Raw genomic sequence first — 14,441 nt, 5'->3', positions numbered from 1 at the left:
TGCCACATGCCTCTCCTTTCCTACATTGCATTGTATTGGATCATGTATGCTAGCCGCTGCCCCCCCTTCCCCCCAAGGTGTCCACAGGGGTGTAGTGTGTAACTGCACAACCCTTTTTCCTTGACTAGCCTACACTGTTTAATCATGTGTTTAATCATGAATTTAACCTGCCACTATTGCTGCTTTCCACGGAACCCGCTTTTACACCACTTGCTATAATCATGCTCTATTGAAATTATGCCTTAATCATGTTGCCGTCTAATCATGTCTCACTTGTTATGAACTATGAACTGTGATTTCTCATGAATTTTACTTTACTCATGTTAGTTTTGATTCTGGTGCACAATATATGCAAAGAACTCAACCCCCCCCCCTCCCCCGCAACCCCTCTTTAAATGAATTGATGTATGCGGGCACCTCTCATATATATGTCTAACCATGCTAGTAATTGATATTAACTTAGCCCTCATATATGAGCCACAGTCCTTTGAAGGATATGAATTATGAATGATTCATTAAAAAATAGTCAAATTATGGATAAAATTCCCATCTATTAAGGAGCAAAAATATAATATGTTTCATGAGAATTGAGATATGTTGGTAAGGCTGATTAGTCAGCCTGCATTTGTGGGAGGGGCGGAGGCTCTTCATATACGAGCCACACCCTCACTCACAGGTGTGTGTTTTCAGGTGCACAGCTGCTGCTGGGTGCCATTAGCACACTAGCTTCTCTGGTGGTAGGAGTCTTTCTTTGCAGCATGGAGCTTGTTATTTTGCTCTCTGCTACCATAGCATGCACGCGCCATACTACGTAAGTAGGATGGGCCGGGGCCGTCTCTCCAGGCCGGTCGGATCCGACTTTGCTAGCGAACGGGAGGCTTCGCCTCAGAATCTGCTACCTCAGGTTTGCTCGTTTGGGCCTAAATACTTCCATTTGCTTTTCATTTTTGTTTGTTTGCAATAAGAGTTGGTTCCTATAAATCTTACAAGTTTCACTTTGCTTCGTTCGTCTCGTATGAAAAGTTTCTTTACAGCAATCCGGCTGAAGTAAGAGTTACCCGGGCTGCACGTGACGTCATGTTTGGAGATCGGACGCAGCGTTTATTGTTTAGGCCTCTTGCTGTAGCTGTTCCTTGCCATGTGTCTCCCCCCCCCCCCCCCTCCCCCCGCTACCACCATCTTTAAACTTCATGTATTTCACTTTTGTAAGCCGTGTACCGGGGTGAGCTCCCCAGGATACAGCAAAGTCACAGACATGGAAGCAACACTGACACCAGCTTTATATGCAAGAATATAAACTTTACTTTGGAAACAGTATTAACACAAGTACAAACAGTATAAGTAATACCCCAGGCCCACAGTCACCGTCCCTGTCTGAGGGACAGGCCTAGCCTGCTGGCGTACACAGCAGAGCCTACAAGTCGTACTGTGCCGCTATAGAAGACACACCTAACCGGTGGCAGACGCAGCAGAGCCTGCAAGTCAATTACTGCGCTGCAGTCCAGTACAGTAAGGCCTAACAAAGCTATAACCCTATCTAACTAGCGCATACAAGGCCTAGGCTAGTCTCTGTTACTTTAGGCACCAAACAGTAAAGTACAATTGGTAATCAGGTGTACTGACCTGCGTCCGTTCTGGGCCCTAGGATGCCGCTTACCCAGGATGGCCACCAAGCTCTCAGCAACCGTGCTGCCTTGCTTGATGCTAAGGTTTTCTGTCCATACACTGGAACTGGTCTTCCTGGGACAACCTCTCTTTCAAAGTGCTGGATCCAGAAAGGGGACAGCAGATACTCTCCTTCCCTTGAGTTCCATTCACTGCCGGACATCCGCAAGCCAGGATGGAATCGGATTCAGCCCCTCACAGCACAATCCTTCCACCATGTCAGATCAACACTTACTGGTTCACCCAGAAGCATGCTGACTGTGCTGCAAAACAGCGGCCTCTAGTGCCCGGAATGCTAAATGACAGCTCCAGTACAAATTTAAACATAAATATACAGGCAGAGCTTATCCACAATCTCATACTTTCATGCTCCGCTGTTATCCTGAGCGGCATTTACACTTTTGGCTTTTATTTAATGTCTTATGCTGCATCCGCACATCTTCACTGTACTGCACTTTTCTACTCTTGGTTCGTATTCACTCAGATTGGTCTCACATTCAAGCTGCGCTCACCTGTTGGCTGTTACATCTCATTCTGCCCCCAGCCGACAGCCGGATCCGTATTACATGCCTGTTATTACATGTTGTATACTCGGCTTACAGCCATAGCTGCTACTGTTACTCCGTTTTCATGCTCTGGACGCACCACCCTGGGGTTCCCACCTTGCTCCACTCACAACCAGAGCTGCGTTTATACCAATTTTCATGCTCTGCTTATACCCAAAGTTGTGTTAACACTTCTACTGCTACACCAGGTTGTATACCCCACTCACCAAAGCCGCTTTCCATGTCTGCGGTCACATCAAGTTAATATTCCGTTCACATCCAAAGCTGCGTCTGCATGTCTGCTTTTCACATCTTGTCCTATACTCCTTTCACTACTAGAGCTGCGTCCACATGTCTGCTTTCGCATCACGTCAATACTCTGATCACTTTCAGGTTGCATTTATACGTCTGCTTTATACCATGCTTTTCATGCGCTACCCATACTCAAAGCTGCGCCTATACCATGTTTTTAGGTACCACTCACATCCAAAGCTGCATTCTCCTGTTTATTGCTACATCATGGTTTTGCTCAATCTCACCGGGGCAGTCTGCACCCACCGCTCTGGTACCTCTCTCCTGACAAACATAACTGCGTTCTTTCCAGGCTTACGTTACCTTCCTCGGTGGTCGGTTACATTCCATAGGCCTAGTTTCTGTTTAATCCTGGTTTGTATTCACTCAGATTGGTCTCCTTTTACTTCTGGTTCGTATTCACTCAGATTGGTCTCCTGCCCCAGTTCACCAAACAGCTCCTCAGCGGAGGTCAGTGGGCCGATAGGAGTATGTTTCCTGCTATGTTTTCACAAGCTGTTCATTAGTTTGTCACGATAAGAGACTTCTCTTAGCGAACTTGCAATGCCCCATGCATTTCATGTTTACGTTTATGGTTCGCGGTGGTTAGTGTTTTATGTATGCACGTGCTTTGGATTACTAATGTCTATATTTTTAACGCCTGTTGGCAGTCATGTTCCTTAGGCCACCTTCTAGCCAATCCAATCATTCAAGTCGCTTCATATGCCATCAGGTCCGGCTTACGTTTTAATTACTTATCGTCACCGCAACGTCATCCCTCTGGCTTCGGGGGCCCTATGACCGATCCGGCCTCATGGCTCCAGGGGCCCCTTGACCGCTTTTCATGTTTTGTTTGTTAAGGGTACGACATGGTTGTAGGCTGGTTAGTGTCCCAGGTTTCTGTTGGAGGTTATGCGAGTCCATGTCTTTGTCTTTCTAGGTTATCGAGTCCCGGTTGCTTACTAAACCCGTTGGGTTAAGGCCCAATCTTTTCCTCAGCCGTCCTTAATTCTAAGGTTCGCATCCCAGCGGCTGCCCGGTCCCATGGGCCCCTGGTGGTTGCTTCAGCCCTATGGCTTCAGGGGTCTGACCAATGGTTGTCTGTCCACCTGTGCAGCTATGCTTTTGAATGACTCATATCTTTACCTGCTTGCCAGCTTATGTTATTAATTTTAGTTAATGTCCGTTATTATCTCCATTTTCTGTCACGTTTCCCTTCGTCTTTTCAGGTCATGCAGTTGAACTATTGGGGTCACCTTCCACGTCGGTCAGGTCTCGTTCCTAACGATATTTCGCCTTGCATGTTATTCAGGCCACGTAGTTTATCTTGGGTATCGCCTGCCACATCGGTCAGGCTCATGGTTTAATTCACGTGCCCCTTATTCATGTCACTTTTCATAGTTATAATTCTTTAAAAAAAAAAAAAAAAAACTCGGCCCCATGGCTTCGGGGGCCCGACGACTGCTTCGGCCCCATGGCTTCGGGGGCCCGACGACTGTTTTCAAACCTGCTGGGCTGATTGCCTGGTTGGTTGTCCATCTGTGCATCTAGGCTGATTTGGCCCCTATGTATCGCACACATACCTGCTTCCCTAATTTCCTAATAATCCATGTTGATCCATGGCTTCGGGGGCCCGACTACCTGCTTCGGCCCCTTGGCTTCGGGGGCCCGACGACCTGCTTCGGCCCCTTGGCTTCGGGGGCCCGACGACCTGCTTCGGCCCCTTGGCTTCGGGGGCCCGACGACCTGCTTCGGCCCCATGGCTTCGGGGGCCCGACGACCTGCTTCGGCCCCATGGCTTCGGGGGCCCGACGACCTGCTTCGGCCCCATGGCTTCGGGGGCCCGACGACCTGCTTCGGCCCCATGGCTTCGGGGGCCCGACGACCTGCTTCGGCCCCATGGCTTCGGGGGCCTGACGACCTGCTTCGGCCCCATGGCTTCGGGGGCCCGATGACTGCTTCGGCCCCATGGCTTCGGGGGCCCGACGACTGTTTTCAAACCTGCTGGGCTCATTGCCTGGTTGGTTGTCCATCTGGGCATCTAGGCTGATTTGGCCCCTATGTATCGCATACATACCTGCTTCCCTAATTTCCTAATAATCCATGTTGATCGCTCATTTTATGTTTTGACCGCAAATTGGTCCGGTTCGCCCTACAGCATTATTGTCATGTCTTACGCAGATATTTCGTCTTTCTTTAATTGTTCATGCTTTCGTTCAGGTCCTGCCAGAGGAAGAACAAGTAGGGCAATTCGCTCTAGCATTTCAGTCTCTGATCGTAGTCGATCATATCTTGTCAACCAGGTCCCCGCGCAAAGTCTTTGCCTTTTTACCACGACCAGGAATTCATTTTCGCCAGTAGCTTCATTGCATTGCATTCCCTCACTCATGGGAGGGCATAGACAGAATCTTGTATATTATGGCTTCATAGCTTCCTGCCCCACTAACCTCCGACTCCCTACAACCACGGTGAATTGGATTTTGGACAAGGTCCAGCATTTTCTCACGGTAGAAGATTCAGATAGTAGGTCGGTCTTCACGTCTCAAGCGTTAAAACAATTCTCAGGGGCGCACAGTAGAACAAAGCGCGGATAGCTGTTGTCTGGGTAACTATTCAAGGATTCTCTTCCTATCTACATGGTTCTTTTTGGCACTCATTCCTGCATAGTCTAGGCAGTTAGGCTTTGGTCCCACGATCTCCTGACGCTAGGGTATTGCCAGTACTCGCACTAGAACCAAACTTTACAAGTTTCAGTTGGTTTTATGATCCATTTCACAACGTATTCTCGGTCCTCCATTCCGCTTTGGTGCAGTATCCGCAATATTGAGCATCATGTCTCTGGCCTTGTCATCCACAAGATGGGTTGTAGGTTTCCTACTGGTCTTGCCTCACATACCCCGGATGCCTTGCAGTAGGCTTGGGGATTAGTTTGTACATGCCATTCAAATTCCTTTTCTATCCTACTTGGCTTGGTTTTTGCCCACTTATAGGCCTACCCACGATCATGGCTTAGGGCACACAACAAGCCATTTAGTCAGGTCAGCTAAAACACGCCTAGCTGGGTTAGGTTGTTCCTGTTGTTTTCTCCCTAGGGTTCTTCGGATACCTCTTGGCTGTAGCCATGACCACAAATGTATATATATGAATTCCAAGTGATGAGTATATGAATTTTTTCCTTTCTGTTTTTAATTATATTGTCCTGTGTTTATTTTTTGCATTTATAGCTTGACAAAGGGCACCAAATGGGCCCGAAACGTTGCAGACAGCAATAAATGTCATAAAATAACTTGAGAATATACCACTGGTAAATAAAGGTTGAATGACGGGCAAATGGTGTCGCTGCTGAACGTCAGCAAAGCGAGCCATGGCCGTGTAAGATCTTCTAAAATGGCCAGAGATTTTCCTGGCCTGCCGCATGACGTCCTGGACCTCGGGGTATTTGGCAACGAATCACTGCACGACTAAGTTCAGGACGTGTGCCATGCACGGCATGTGTGTCATTTTGCCCTGTTTCAGTATGCTCAGCAGATTGGCACTGTTGTCGCACACCACTTTGCCATCTGTCAAATTGAGCGGGGTTAGCCACTGATCGGCCTGTGGCCGCAGAGCTGAAAGCAGTGCAGGACCGGTGTGGCTCTTGGCTTCCAGGCACAACAGCCGCAGCACAGCATGGCAATGTCTCACCCGGCTCGTCGAATAGATTCTGGGGAGCTTGGGGGGGGGGGGGGAAGGTGCAGCGGAAGAGGCGGTAACAGTGGAAAAGGAGGAGTCAGCTGAGGATGGAGATGGAGGATGGAGTAGTAGATGAAGAGGCAGGCCTCCTTGCAATCCGTGGTGATAACACCAAATCCACACGGGTGCCACAGATTACATATTTCTCCTCCTTCTCTTATCTATCTTCTGCTCCATCTCTCCCTCTGAACTCACCTCCTCTTTCTCTCTTGTGGGCACCCACGTGACGTCCATTGACACGTCATCATCTTCACCACAACTGCCATTAGAGATTTCGGAGTAGGCAGCGGGGACCACCCTCCTTGGGCTGATCTGGGTACTGTCGTCAGACCCTCTGCCTAAGTCCGTAGAGAAGAGAAGTATTTGTGGAAGAAGGTATATTGCAGCCCTTAATCAGTATTTGTTGGAAAAAGGATGGCCCTGACGAAGCTTGGAGCGAAACCCGGGTTGGGCAGATTTTTAAAAAGACAGCTCTGACTGCTTTGTTTTACCATATGTTTGTGAGTATAATAAATACTTTTTATATAACCACTTGCTAGCGGTGCTTCACTATTAGAGGAATCCCTGTTTTAGTGGTGGTGAAGAGACGTGGATAAAGGAAAGCCGTGGAGCTATATTATGTGCCTACATATCAAGCTGCGCTTGTGAGTATAAACACACAAGGAATTTCCTGGTGACCTGCAGTGCTTCACTATATGCAAACTTTTTGTTATCCAACAGGTGCCTAGTGTACTGATAGTGGGGACCTGATTTACTTGCCTGTGCCAGAAATCTTAGTTGCCTCAATATTGAAGAGGTTTGACCTCCTGAATAGGGAACGCGCGGTCCCTCAAAAATGCAAAACCCTTCAATCAGTATTTGGCTGAAACAGGTTATATGGCACCCCTCAATCAGTATTTTGTGGAAGCAGGTGTATTGCAGCACTCAATCAGTATTTGGTGGAAGAAGGTATATAGCAATAGCACCCCTTAATCAGTATTTTGTGGAAGAAGATATATGGCACCCCTCAATCAGTATTTGTCGTAAACTGGTATATAGCACCCCTCAAACAATATTTGGCGGAAACAGTTATATAGCACCCCTCAAGCAGCATTTTGTTGAAGAAGGTATATCACAGCCCTCAAGCTGTTTTTTGGGGGGCAACAGGTATATCACACCTGTTGCAATTAGTTACTCCAATAGCGTTTATCCCTCTATCTAGCTGCGTTATCGCAGCAGAACCGCACACAACTGCTGCACTATACAAATACACTATAATAGAATTTCTATGTTAGAAAGTATATTATTAGCATATCACACCCATCGATAGCACACCTATACCAGTCCTTAAAAGGACTTTTGTGGCCCTATTACCTAGCGTTTGGTGTCCCTAACTGTACCTGCTCTAAAATGCGACTTCTCCCTACACTGGCAAAACACATAATGTAAAATGACTGCCAGATCGGGTTCTGTTATAGGGCTGGGGGTATGTCCATGTGCTAAAACATCTCAATTGGCTGTCCTATCTCACCTGATGGATGTGTCATGGGTCAAATTTCGGCGCTATGCAAAAGAAAAAAAAAATATGGCACGTGCAAATATAGGCATATGTTTGCATGTTCGGCGAATCGCGAACGAGCAAAGATCGCCGCGAAACGACCGCCGCAAGGCCATCTCTAGTTCTCACACAGTGAAGAGATTACAATAGCTAGTCATATTTTTTATTATTAATTGACAGAGAGACAGTGCCGTGCCTAAGGTGATTAGAACCTGGGGCGGGTCTTTTCTCTTTCGCACTGCTACCTATATTTTAAAACATTGTGCCCCCTCACAGTAGTTATACCCCTATTGTGCCTCCTCACAGTATTACTGCCCTCACTGTGTGCCTTCATAGTAGTTGTGCCCTAAATTCACCCCTTTACAATAGTTCTGCCCACATTGCGCCCCCTCACAGTAGCTATACCTTAATTTTGCCCCTTCACAGTAGTTTTGCCCACATTGTGCCCCCTCACAGTAGTGCTCCTGTGTTCTTTGTGCTCCCTTCACAGCAGTTATGTCTATACTGTACCCTCTCGGAGTAATTATCCCTTCTTTGTGCCTCCCTCACAGTAGTTATGCCGTCATTGTGCCCCCCTCACAGTAGTTATGTCCTCTCTTTGCCCCTTTGCAGTATTTATGCCTTATTGCCCCCTCACAGTAGTTTTGCCTTCTCTATACCCCTTCACAGTAGTTATGTCCACATTGTGCCCTTTTCACAGTAGTTATCCTTTTATTTTGCCCCATCACTGTAGTTATGCTCTCATTGTGCCCCCTTACGGTAGTTATGCCCTCTTTGGACCCCTTTAAAGTAGTTATGGCTAATCAGTGACCCTTCACAGTATTTAAGCCCTCATTGTGCCCAATTAACAGTAGTTATGCCCTCTGTGTGCCCCTTAACAGTAATTATGCCTGCATGGTGCCCCACTCACAGTAGTTATTCTCTGTACCCCCTCACCGTAATTATGCCCTCATTGTGCCCCCTCACAGTAATTATGCCCTTATTGTACCCCCCCCACAGCAGTTATGCCTTCACTGTGCCACACTCAAAGTAGTTATGCCCTCTTTGTGTCCCCTCACAGTAGATATGCTTTCTCTGTGCTCCCATATCAGTTGCTATGCCCCTTCAGAGTAGTAATGCATTCTATGTACCCACTCACAGTAGTAATGCCTTCTCTGTGCCCCCTTCACAGCAGTAATGCCCTCTCTGTACACCATTCACAGTAATAATGACCTCTCTGTGCCCCTTCACAGTAGTAATGCCCTGTGTTAATAAAATAAAAAGAAACAGTAACTACTCACCTTTCCCATTCCTGATGATCAGATTACCTCCAGCACTCCCTGCAAGCACAGATCGCTCTGCAGCATTGTGTGCGCACTCCACTGCACAGAGGTTTTATACACAAGTAAGGAGTCAGTGTGGAATTGTATAACTTAGGCTGCTTCAGTTACCCTGGAAACCATTGTATTGAGAGCTGCAGCATTAAAAAAAAAACAAATACTCAATTTATTAGTAATGTGAATGCCTCCAATGTCCCAATCTTCATCACATAATTCACAATCGCAACATATCTTTTACAATATTAATCCTGGTGCTGATAGTGAAAGGAAAAAAAAATAAAACACAATACATTTCAGAGTGTATTTTTTTCTTAATTCAGTTAATCACAGATTAGTGTGCCTGACATATTGGTGAGCAATGCATTATACTTACTAACCATAAACTGTAGTGGACTCTGTCCAACTGCCCTTTTTTAATAAAAATATTTATATTTTAATTTTAAAATTTCAGTTATAGAGTATTGAGTTGTAGAGTACTGGACCTGACCATTTAAAAAATAAAAAAATCAACGTGAAATCAGTTGATCACAGACTATTGTGCATAATATATTGTTCTCCATTATAGTTTTAAACAAGCATCATGGAAAACGATGCAAAGTAAGAATGCTTTCAAAAACAGTGTTAATATTATATTTTAAATAAAAAAAAATCCAAAGTAAATGAAAGAAAAATCTAAATCAAAACAATGATTGATGTGATCACATTTGCCTTCAATTGCATCAGTTATTCTACGTACAGTTGCACACAGTTTTTGAAGGAACTTGGCAAGGATTTTGTTCAAAACATCTCGGAGAATTAGCAAACCAAACAAAAATTACCATATAACAAATGACTATGTGTGGAAACATATCTACAAAACTGAATCACAGACACCCCACATACAATACAGAAAACATCTTTATTGTGTCTCATATAAAGACATATTACACACAAATATCAACAATAGAAAAATTGATGCAGAAAAATGCTCACCCATTGCAATTAGTTACTCCAATAGCGTGATACCCCCCAGTCCTTAAATCACCTTGCATTGTCCAATTATAATATATCATTGCCAAAAACAATGCCTTGTCCAATCATGTGGTGTCATAGTACATTCCCCAATATGCTACCGTATCATAAATATATATACACAAGTAAGGGGGCACTGAATGCTACATCACCACATAAAGTCCAAACATGATCTAAACTAAAAGACACTAGGCATATTTCCAAAAATAATACATATATGGCACAAGGACACTCATGGTATACAGATGAGGAGCTGGGGGGGGGGGGCCAAACAAACCCCAACGTACTTTTCGCCACGCTTCCTCTGGATCCTGTTTGGATCACAACCACACAACATGGTTGTGAGCTAACTGATCGAGTTGTGGCCAGCTGCAGTTGAGAACTGCACAGCTAATTCGGCTGCAGCTGCCTGTTAATGGCCATGTGGCACCTTCAATACAATTGTGTGGGCATATCCTTATCATTCTATTTAATTCTGGTTTTGGTGGTATTTTGTTGCATGAATTTTTGCAAGCTTTTGCAAAATTCAGTGACATTTACCCACTAGTGCCTTAATTGCCACTTTTCAGTTTATGTTTGAAGACTTGTTTTGATTTTAGAAATGTTAGAAAACACATTTACTAATTGCAACATTTGTAAAAGTTGCAAAAAATTCACATCTCCATGTCAGCCAACCCCTTTTATAGACATTGGTGTATAACATCACATTGCACATGCTCCAAATATATTATGACTGTGAGCCATTTCATAAATTTGACTTAACATCATAAAGCAAAGACTTAACCTCACAAATGCTATTATGTGCACCCCCCAGGCTGCTTTTATTTTTGCTGTTGCCCATGGTATTACTTTTCAGCGTAATGGGAAAGTTAACTTCAAATGTTGGAAAGTATGAAAAGGTTCAAGGGTTTCTAAGAATATTCTACGAATTTCTAAGAATATTCTAAAAGAATGCGTATAAATCAAATGATTTTTCTAATATTAATTCAAAGATTGTTCTTGAGATATCCTTTATCTTAAATTATTTTGGCACTCCTTTTTTATAGATATATACACAGTACAGACCAAAAGTTTGGACACCCCTTCATTCAAAGAGTTTTCTTTATTTTCATGACTATGAAAATTGTAGATTCACACTGCAGGCATCAAAACTATGAATTAACACATGTGGAATTATAAACATAACACAAAGTGTGAAACAACTGAAAATATGTCATATTCTAGGTTCTTCAAAGTAGCCACCTTTTGCTTTGATTACTGCTTTGCACACTCTTGGCATTCTCTTAATGAGCTTCAAGAGGTAGTCACCTGAAATGGTCTTCCAACAGTCTTGAAGGAGTTCCCAGAGATGCTTAGCACTTGTGGGCCCTTTTTCCTTCACCCTGTGGTCCAGCTCACCCCAAACCATCTCGATTGGGTTCAGGTCCGGTGACTGTGGAGGCCAGGTCATCTGGCGCAGCACTCCATCACTCTCCTTCATGGTCAAATAGCCCTTACACAGCCTGGAGGTGTGTTTGGGGTCATTGTCCTGTTGAAAAATAAATGATGGTCCAACTAAACGCAAACAGGATGGAATAGCATGCCGCTGCAAGATGCTGTGGTAGCCATGCTGGTTCAGTATGACTTCAAATTTGAATAATTTCACCAGCAAAGCACCCCCACACATCACACCTCCTCCTCCTCCATGCTTCACGGTGGGAACGAGGCATGTAGAGTCCATCCGTTCACCTTTTCTGCGTCGCACAAAGACACGGTGGTTGGAACCAAAGATCTCAAATTTGGACTCATCAGACCAAAGCACAGATTTCCACTGGTCTAATATCGATTCCTTGTGTTCTTTAGCCCAAACAAGTCTCTTCTGCTTGTTGCCTGTCCTTAGCAGTGGTTTCCTAGCAGATATTCTACCATGAAGGCCTGATTCACACAGTCTCCTCTTAACAGTTGTTCTAGAGATGTGTCTGCTGCTAGAACTCTGTGTGGCATTGACCTGGTCTCTAATCTGAGCTGCTGTTAACCTGCGATTTCTGAGGCTGGTGACTCGGATGAACTTATCCTCCGCAGCAGAGGTGACTCTTGGTCTTCCTTTCCTGGGGCGGTCCGCATGTGAGCCAGTTTCTTTGTAGCGCTTGATGGTTTTTGTGACTGCACTTGGGGACATTTTCAAAGTTTTCCCAATTTTTCGGACTGACTGACCTTCATTTCTTAAAGTAAAGATGGCCACTCATTTTTCTTTAGTTAGCTGCTTTTTTCTTGCCATAATACAAATTCTAACAGTCTATTCAGTAGGACTATCAGCTGTGTATCCACCTGACTTCTCCACAACGCAACTGATGGTCCCAACCCCATTTATAAGGCAAGAAATACCACTTATTAAACTTGACAGGGCACACCTGTGAAGTGAAAACCATTTCAGGTGACTACCTCTTGAAGCTCATCAAGAGAATGCCAAGAGTGTGCAAAGCAGTAATCAAAGCAAAAGGTGGCTACTTTGAAGAACCTATTATATGACATATTTTCAGTTGTTTCACACTTTTTTGTTATGTATATAATTCCACATGTGTTAATTCATAGTTTTGATGCCTTCAGTGTGAATCTACAATTTTCATAGTCATGAATAGTGTTGATCACGAATATTTGAATTTCAAATTTTTATCGAGAATATAGGTACTTTGAAAATTTGCGAATATTTTGAATATAGTTATATTCGTAATTTTGAATATTCTAATTTTTTTCAGATTTTATTTTTTTTTTTTTTTTTTTTTTTATCAGTACACATGATCCCTTCCTGCTTCTAGCTTGTGGGCCAATAAGAAGGCTGCAATATACTTGACTTTAGGAGTAGTAGTGTTTGCGAATTTTGCTCTATATTCATTTTTTCGAATATTCGCTATATATTCTTGTTTTAGAATATTACGAATATTCGAAAAAACTAAGTTATAGCAATATAGTGAATATTCGAAAAAAAACAAATACAGAGCAATTTAGCTAATATAGTGCTATAATCAGTTTTTTTTTTATAGTTGTGATTTTTATTTCAATCTGAACTTCAGATGAGAAAAAAATTATAACTATTAGAGAAAGAAGATTATAGCACTATAATAGCTAAATTTCTCTATATTCGTTTTTTCGAATATTCACTATATTGCTATATATTCTTGTTTTAGAATATTACAAATATTCAAAAAAATGAAATTATAGCAATATAGTGAATATTCGAAAAAAATGAATATAGAGCAATTTAGCTAATGTAGTGCTATAATCTTCTTTGTCTAATAGTTGTAATTTTTTTCCCATCTGAAGTTCAGATTGGAAAAAAATTTCAACTATAAAAAAAAGATTATAGCACTATATTAGCTAAATTGCTCTATATTAGTTTTTTTTTTGAATATTCGCTATATTGCTATATATTCTTGTTTTAGAATATTATGAATATTCGAAAAGACTAAGTTATAGCAATATAGCGAATATCCCAAAAAATCAAATAGAGCAATTTAGCTAATATAGTGCTATAATCTTCTTTGTCTAATAGTTGCAAGTTGAAAAATTCGCAATAAAAATTCGAATTACGAAAATTTGCATATTACACAATCATTACCTTGCTGATTTTTTTAGAAAAAAAAATAGTGAATTTTCGAATATTCGACGAATATTCAAAAAAATATTTGCGAATATATATATATATATATATATATATATATATATATATATATATAGTATCCAAAGAATGAGGCAGCACTCCAGGTAAAATGAAGAAAGTGGATCCTTTATTCCCCTCTGTGCAACGTTTCAACCGTCTCAATGCGGTCTTTCTCAAGCATATCAAAATGGTGTCATACACGGGTGTATATATACCCACAATCCATAGCAAACAAATAAAAGTGACAATTATACAATACTGAGTGTAATTAAGTGAAAAAACAATATAGGGTATATTAAAACTAACGTGATTTATAAATCACGTTAGTTTTGATATACCCTATATTGTTTTTTCACTTAATTACACTCAGTATTGTATAATTGTCACTTTTATTTGTTTGCTATGGATTGTGGGTATATATACCCGTGTATGACACCATTTTGATATGCTTGAGAAAGACCGCATTGAGACGGTTGAAACGTTGCACAGAGGGGAATAAAGGATCCACTTTCTTCATTTTACCTGGAGTGCTGCCTCATTCTGTGTATATATATATATATATATATATATATATATATATATATCTGAAGAAAGATAGGACTGCACTCCGGATAAAAGTGAAATTCTGTGAGGCTTTATTCACCCATAGTATGGCAACTTTGCGACGTTTCGGCTCACAAGAGCCTTCTTCCAGCATAGAAACA

The 14,441-nt window shown here is 42.7% G+C and overlaps 1 protein-coding gene across 1 annotated transcript in view; it reads left to right on the top strand.

Annotated features, from left to right (window-relative positions):
- The window catches only part of MCHR2 (melanin concentrating hormone receptor 2), a 517,075-nt gene that overhangs the window by 403,757 nt on the left and 98,877 nt on the right, over nt 1–14,441 (top strand). The gene's annotated exons all lie outside the window — the stretch shown is intronic.

The sequence above is a fragment of the Bufo gargarizans genome, chromosome 4, assembly GCF_014858855.1.
Source record: "Bufo gargarizans isolate SCDJY-AF-19 chromosome 4, ASM1485885v1, whole genome shotgun sequence".
Taxonomy (NCBI): domain Eukaryota; kingdom Metazoa; phylum Chordata; class Amphibia; order Anura; family Bufonidae; genus Bufo; species Bufo gargarizans.
Note: the sequence above shows the minus strand (reverse complement) of the source record. Positions and strands in the feature narration are given on the sequence as shown.